Genomic DNA, 7,786 nt, shown 5'->3' with positions numbered 1-7,786 from the left:
TATGAATAAGTAGACATGGATTGGACAAAAAAAAAGAAAATAATGAGAAAGAAACGAAGAAAATTGATGAAAACCGAGAAGAAAATACCCCCCCCCCCCACTCCCCAAAAAAAGCCGAAGAAGAAAAAGAGAAATGAAAACCGAAGAAAAACCAGTGGAAAACCGCTCCTTGAGTGTCCCTCACTATACCGACCTACAAGCAGCGAGCAGGACGGCTGCTAGAGGAGAGACGTAATTATGAGTCAACACAGGCGATACATAGCCCAAGCGCTTCGGTTTGAGATAGTTCCCTCGTGTTCTTCCCGCACGCAGGCACGTACTAGGAAGCTCCGTGTTGAATTTTAGTAGCTTAGATTTGGACAGCAAAATGGGATGATTCATGTAAAGCATAAATGGTGTTGACCAGGCCTTGCATGTGGTAAGCTGGCCCATATTATTCCTTATCGCGTGTGCGCACACACATAAAAATAGCTAATTATTCGTGTCATTCTCAAAAAAAAAAGCTAATTATTCGTGTCTCAAAACATATATTCTTATTATCTATTAAAAAAAATATAATTTCTTCCTCCATGGAAAACTCCAGTTTCTTACAAGTACTCCCTCCGTCCGGAAATACTTGTCATCAAAATGAATAAAATGGGATGTATCTAGATGTATATTAGTTCTAGATACATCCCTTTTCATCCATTTTGATGACAAGTATTTTCGGACGGAGGGAGTAATTACTAATCTCTAAGTTGCTGTTATAAGTATCTAAAAAAACTAATGTTGGGAGTTGGGTGGAACGATGATTTTTGAGCCAAACAGGAACAAAGAGTATGTTTGTAGCAGGTGCGTGCAACTATTACTTTGTAGCTGGTACGTAGTAGGTGTGCCTCGCAGTGCCATTTCATACTAAAAGGGAGTCACTAGTAGTGGTACTGCCATAGGGCACATTCCATATTCCCATCATGTAGCAATATGTTTTTAAATGGAAGTACTAGTGTCCCTTCTCAAAGTCAAAACTAGTTCATTTTAAAGTGTTTGAGCTCACAGTCAATCGGCATATCACACTAATCGGTGACGATGAGGACGATGTCCACTTTTTTTTTTGACAATAAGGACGATGTCCACGTACTGCAAGGCAGGAGGCCCAACCTACTTTCCAATATTGTTGCGTCAGCAGACGCGTCTTCATTTTTCAAGTTTTTTTTTTCAGAATTCATTTTATATGTAGCAAAGACGCGTCTGCACTCGAGAGTGGCACCTTCACATTTTTTTTTTTTTTGAGAAAGCCTTCACATTTTTTGTGAGGGGCACCTTCACATTCCCGGCAAGGTTAGGTTAGGCCCGGACGCTAATCGGTTTTCTTTTCTTTTCGAGACCGCGCGAGGACTCGATTAGGTCCGCCGCGCGAGGGCTCGTTGGCCCGGCCCGCCTGCTGTCGCCTAGCGGCCCGGGCGCGGCCGGCGCGTACCCATTTACGGAAACTTGAGGCCCTGGCGGCCCATTCCGGCCCGCTCGCCGCTCTAGCTTTGCGGGAAGGAGAAGGCATCGTCATCCTCCATTATATTCCCCAATCCGAGATGGGTTAAGACCCTCGCCACCAACCCCTCCCCGTCTCCGCCCTCCCCACCGCACCGCGCGAAGCCCACTCCTCGCCGCCGCCCGCCCGCAGGCCCGATCGCCGCCGCGCGCAGCCGACTGGCCCAGCGGCACTCCTCGCGCCGCCCGGTCGCCGGATTCCGCCGTCCTTCGCGCGCCGCGCGAGCTGCCTTGCACAGTGAGTAGTAGACAGGCTAGGGTTGACACTCCTCCTTTATCCCCACCCGCGCTTACTCCTCCTCCTCGCCCTCACAGTCGCCTTTTTCCTGCTCCCTGTGCCAGTCCTCTCCCCGCCGCCAGCTCCGCCAGGTCACCCGGCGTCGCCTCCCCCTTCCCTGCCGCTGCTCCTCACGCCGTCGGCGCTCAGTTCGCCGGGGTCGCGCCAGGGGAGTACCGGCTGTCTGTCCGTCGATCTACCCTCCGCGGCGCCACTCGAGGGCTGCGGTAACGATCTCAACCCTCAATCGTATCTCCCGTGCGACTTGTTTGTGCGGATCGGGCGATTTGTTTGTCAAATCGGCGGTGGCTTTTGTGTTCATACGCCCTCGGTTGACCGGATCTGCGAGAATTCTCAAATTTAGGTGTTCTGCTGTCAATGTAGTACGGTCCATGTAGTTGATTCCCGGTAATCTTGCAATATCATGTGGCACGGTGCCAGTGTGGAGTTGATAAGAGGGTGAAATACTACTCTCTGTCGCTGTGCCTGTTATTGGGTCGATTTTTTAGACAGATTGATCGTTGTCGGTTTCATGTGTACTGTTTATGCATTGCTGTTCAGGGTTTAAGTGCCAGTGATGCCTATTTGGATTCATGCTCCTATGAGGCTCACACGAACGTGATTGCTGATTACCATCATTTCACAGTTTTCACTGGTTTGCTGCTCCTTGCCTTGCTCACTTGACCCATATGCACACAATTGTCTGTCTTCGCTACGTCATAGGTCATATTACCCTAGGCGTATTTATCGTCCCTTAACATCCCTATCTTCCATTGCAAGAGGCATCATGTTCTAGGCCTCAGCCGGATCCCATTGTCATTATTTCTATATTAACCCGTGCTTCAAGTAATTAAACTTTATAATGATATCTGTTTTCACTTGTTAACATTTGTAGAGTTTTATTGGTTCATCCTGATCACACTTATCTTTTGAGGACAACATATTTTCTTTAGGCAAAAATTCCGGATACATGTGAATATGATATATTCATTTTAGTAGCTTATTGGTTTCATTATGTTTGAAGATGGTGCTCTTTCGTGTGTGCAAATGGTGACACACTAATGCGTTTTTCGTATTACTGTTGCAGGACAACTATCATTGATAATATTAACCGAGAGACTAGTTTGAAGCTTTGGATTCTCTGTTGAAGCGTGCACACAAATCCTTTGTTAGAACATAGATAGCAGGAGGGCATTGAAATGTGGCAGCTTGCCTCCATCCTTTGTTACTTCTGAATACTGAAGAGCTTAGCTTATCATATTCTTCAAAATTCAAGGTCATACTGCTATGCAATCTGGGATGGAACAAACAACAGGGGTAAGTGGTCATGAACATGTAATTGATATTCCAAGGGATAGCGGTCCTTCGGCCTCGGCATCGCACAGTGTTGGTAGAGAGAACCATGAAGAGTTGAATCCTGTGGATAGACCTACAACAAGAGCTGCAACGTCTGCCTTGCAGCCACCAGCAGCAATAGGTCCTCCTCATGCAGACAGTGCTTCAGGCACTAGGAGACGTGATAACTATGGTCGGCGACATAGGAGCCCTTTGAACTCTGGACTATGGATTTCGGTTGAAGTTATCGTTAACGTTAGCCAAATTGTTGCTGCCATTGTTGTGCTATCCCTGTCAAGGAAGGAACATCCACAAGCTCCATTGTTTGAGTGGGTCATAGGTTACACAGTCGGTTGTTTTGCCACTTTGCCACATCTTTATTGGCGCTATATACACCGTAATATCGTGAACGGTGAGAATGAGCCAGCACACTCACTTCAGGGCTCCTCGCAGAACAACTCGACTGAGCCCACTCCTGCAAGTGTATCAGAACGACGAAGGAATGCTGCACGAAATGCAGTTCTGGCTAACCCAAGGTACATTGTTGTCTTTTTGCATGAATAGTCCTCAATATGTTGTTGGTTTTATATGAAATGGTCATAGCTGGCATGTGAAATTCACTCTGTTACAGCTCACAAATGCATTTCTGTATCATAGGGAACTTCTGTTGAATTATTATATGGTTGAAACTGGCTAGCTTTGCTGTTTTTGCTATTTGACCAGGAAAATATTACTAGATGCTGCTCTCAGCTAGGCTACGGTATATGGGAGCTAGTTTATGCCTGTCCTCCACGCATCTACTTACGATGAATACTTATGATGAATATACTACAAAGTCCATAGTTCTGTTCTGTTATGGATGGGTCATAACATGAACCAAATTATAAGTGATGACGGATGCCCCTTGTTTGCAGGATTAATGCACTTTTTGATCACTTCAAGATGGCCTTGGATTGTTTCTTTGCCGTGTGGTTTGTTGTAGGAAATGTGTGGATATTTGGTGGGCGTTCTTCGGCTGTTGATGCTCCAAACTTGTACAGGTAAGTACATATATTGTTTCTTTGGATCTGATGTTCTGTTTCTTTACCCTGCTACTCATGTTGTCCCCTACCAGGTTATGCATCGTGTTCCTCACCTTCAGCTGTATTGGGTATGCCATGCCTTTCATCCTCTGCGCAATGATATGCTGTTGTCTCCCCTGCATTATATCTGTCATGGGCTTCAGAGAAGACACAAACAATACAAGAGGGGCCACTTCAGAATCCATCAATACTTTGCCGACTTATAAATTCAAAACCAAGAAACGCCGCCATGGTTCAGGTAACGAAGCCGAAGGCCAAGAGGGAGGTATAGTGGCTGCAGGGACTGACAAGGAGCGATCGCTTTCTGCTGAAGATGCTGTATGTTGACCTGTTTCCTTTGTGTGTCTTTTGTACCTGCTTATTGCTGCAAAATGGAAGTGCCATGTTGCAAGCACTTACCGACTTGCCTTTTTTGGTGCTTCCAGGTTTGCTGCATCTGCCTCGCCAAGTATGCACACAACGAAGAGCTTCGTGAACTTCCCTGCACACACTGTTTCCACAAGGAATGCGTGGACAAATGGCTAAAGATAAATGCACTCTGCCCTCTGTGCAAAGCCGAGATAGCAAGCTCATCTGGCACGTCTGATACTCGCCACATTGACCATACAGTACCGACGCAGGAGATCGAAATGCATTAGATTGATCTGCCTTCCATCTTCCGAGGTGATACATAAGCATATAGTTGCTCGCGGTGCCGGTCTGCATGTATAAAGTTGATGCTTTTGATCTATGGATTGTAGCGATGGTGTCCCAAGGTTTTTTTTTGTGTCCTTTTTTTTTTATCTTGGAGAAGTTACAGCTCTTCTCGCTGTCAACACTCTTGACAATGCAAATGCAGTATTGTTTCTATTTGGCGTTCCGCTGAACTTGGAGAAATGCTGGCCCAGGCCCAGGTATATATATGTTGCCTTTTCACTGTGGTACGGCCTATGTCTATCATTTTTCTTTTCAGAGATAAAAATTTACTCCCTCCGTTCCTTGATGTAAGGTGTATAGATGTTTGAGAAAAAGTCCAAAATATAAGGTGTATTCCGCTGCACCACTCGCCTAGATAATGTTTTTAGGGATTTGATTACATTTTCTTATATTAGGCAAGCTCCTCTATTTTCTTATCTCAATTAGTTAGGTGTAATCTCGCCCAAAACTCATGAAATTTTTCCTCCATGTGCGTTTTTTAATTTTCGTGCCAAAAACTATACACCTTATATTTAGGAATGGAGGGAGTATTATATTGGGAGGATAATGATGCCATTGGGCTTCCCATTCGACTCCGGTGCCATGGGCGTGCGTGATTGCTGGGTTGGCAAACGCACGTAACCTTTGGACATCTTGCATGCTGGTGTAACGGCGGCGTAGGATGGTCTATCAGAAATTAGGACCAGAGATCATGTTGAGCAGAGTAGATAGCTGGCTAACATGTTTCGAGCCATGCATGGATATGAGGCTGTTTTTCCTGAGCCAGGCTGGGTTGAGATGTGTATACAATGCAGCTACTGTTCACTACTGGAATCAAACACGCCCCTAAATCCAAACCATGCATACGCATGTTCTACTACAGGAAATACTGTCATTGTCTGATTGTTCAGCTGTGTGCCGAGTGTGAATTCACGGGTATGACTACAGGAAATACTGTCATTGCCTGATTGTTCAGCTGTGTGCCGAGTGTGAATTCACGGATACTCAGCATACGGAGAGTAAGCCGAGTGTCTGGTAAAACCACTCGTCAACAACCCAATACTCCGCAATGTGCCATTAAAAAAGAACTTGTAATGTGGCATCTTTTTTTTTTGAAGGGTTGTAATGTGGCATCTTTGTCGAGTGTTTGGTTAAAAACAGTCGGCACAGGAAGTAAAAGACACTTGGCTTACACGGGTGGCTCGAAAAAGTTCAGGCCACGTGCCCCACTTGCTTACACTTGATGCAGAATTGGTAATCCCATTAAAAAAAACACTCGGCTTACTTATTTACATTTTCTTTTTCATAATGCAGTTACAGGTATAAGCGGAGTACCCGATATATAGCACTCGTCTTACCCTTTTGAATTTATATTTTCTTTTGCATTTTTGTTTATTATAAATCCATTTCTTAATGCACAAAGTATTTTTTTAACTATTACCCCTATTTTTGTTTTACTAGCAAAAGAGCCCGTGCGTTGCAACGGGAGAGAAAACATAACACGCACTCTTAACCCAACAATCATCACCCAAGACCACAATAGGTCCATCTCCTTTATTTTTTGCGAGGCATCATATTTGTATTGCCGCTTATCCTCCTTCTCACCCTCGCCATCGATGGCCTCGGTGTTCACACAAAATAAAAAAACGTATTTGAATATGTTTAATCCTAAGGCGTCTCTCTCTTCCTCTCTCCTCCCTCTCCCTTCATCCCTCTCTCTCTCTCTCTCGTTTTCTCTCACTCTCGCGATGAGAAATCTGTTGTTTTCCCCTGTGAAATTTTTCAGAGGTATGCATGTGTAGTTATCGATGTTTTATTTTCCCTATATGTTATAGTGGGGTGTTTATTTGCAATCCGGGTCGCCGCCGGTACGAAAGGAAAACGGATCTTACGCTATAAATTATAAGTTTGCTCCCAATACGATATTTAAAAAATATTTAACAGGTAAAATTAACATCATATTTAGATTCCACATATTTTTCTAATAAAATTTCATATATAATATATTAAAATCAAAGTTACGGTTTAAAAGATACGAATAATTTAGAAAATCATTTATTTGACTTAAATATATTCCAAAATAATATTTAAAAATACTTAACAGGTGAAAATAATCTAATATTCATATTTTACATATTTTTCTAATCTAATTTCATATATAACATGTTCAAATCGGAATTACGGTTTAAAAGATATGGATGATTTAAAAAAACATTGTTTGACTTAAATATGATCCGCGGATGAATTACCTAAAACATCAGGGGGGTTTTCAAAAAATGTAAAATAACGGTTCGGATGTGACTTAAATTCAGACTGTGGGTTGATTTCAACAAAACATAGGGACTTTTGTGTAAAATATGAAAAACGATTCATTTTAAATTAAAACAGGACTGCGGGTTGAATTCTCTGAAATAGAGAGACTTTTCTGAAAAATGCCATGACGGACGAAAGAAATCCAATTTGCTTTATTATTAGGTAAAGATTGTATTCTCCCCCCTCTCTTTCTCACTAATTCTCTCGTTTCGTATTTCCCGTCACTTTTTTTCCCGTTCTTTGTTTCCCGTCCTCTCTCTCTCCCACCACTTTCCCACATCAAAATGGTGTATTGGCTTTTTACTCTTTAGAGCATTACTAGTAGTATCCCTAAACCCTCAAATCCTCAAAAATAACAGCTTTTTTTTGGGTTGTAACAAAAAAAAACACAAAGACTAGAACCCTAAATCCTCAAACACTCAAAAAAAGTAAGGGTCCAACCCTCAAACCCAATTTCAATCTGTAGAAGTGAGGGTTGAAGAGGGGCGCTCGACCCCAACCCGCACTCCCTTCCCCCGCCGCGCGGGAGGGAAGTTTCCCATCCCCAACCTCCCGCCTCCTCCCTCCCAAGCCGCTGGTC

General features: G+C 43.7%; 1 pseudogene; it reads left to right on the top strand.

The window, feature by feature from the left end:
- The first annotated feature begins 1,595 nt into the window (after positions 1 to 1,595).
- Positions 1,596 to 7,786, top strand: part of LOC119323125 — a 9,629-nt pseudogene continuing 3,438 nt past the window's right edge.

This window comes from Triticum dicoccoides, chromosome 6B, assembly GCF_002162155.2.
Source record: "Triticum dicoccoides isolate Atlit2015 ecotype Zavitan chromosome 6B, WEW_v2.0, whole genome shotgun sequence".
Classification (NCBI taxonomy): domain Eukaryota; kingdom Viridiplantae; phylum Streptophyta; class Magnoliopsida; order Poales; family Poaceae; genus Triticum; species Triticum dicoccoides.
This window is presented reverse-complemented; position numbering and strand designations above follow the sequence as displayed.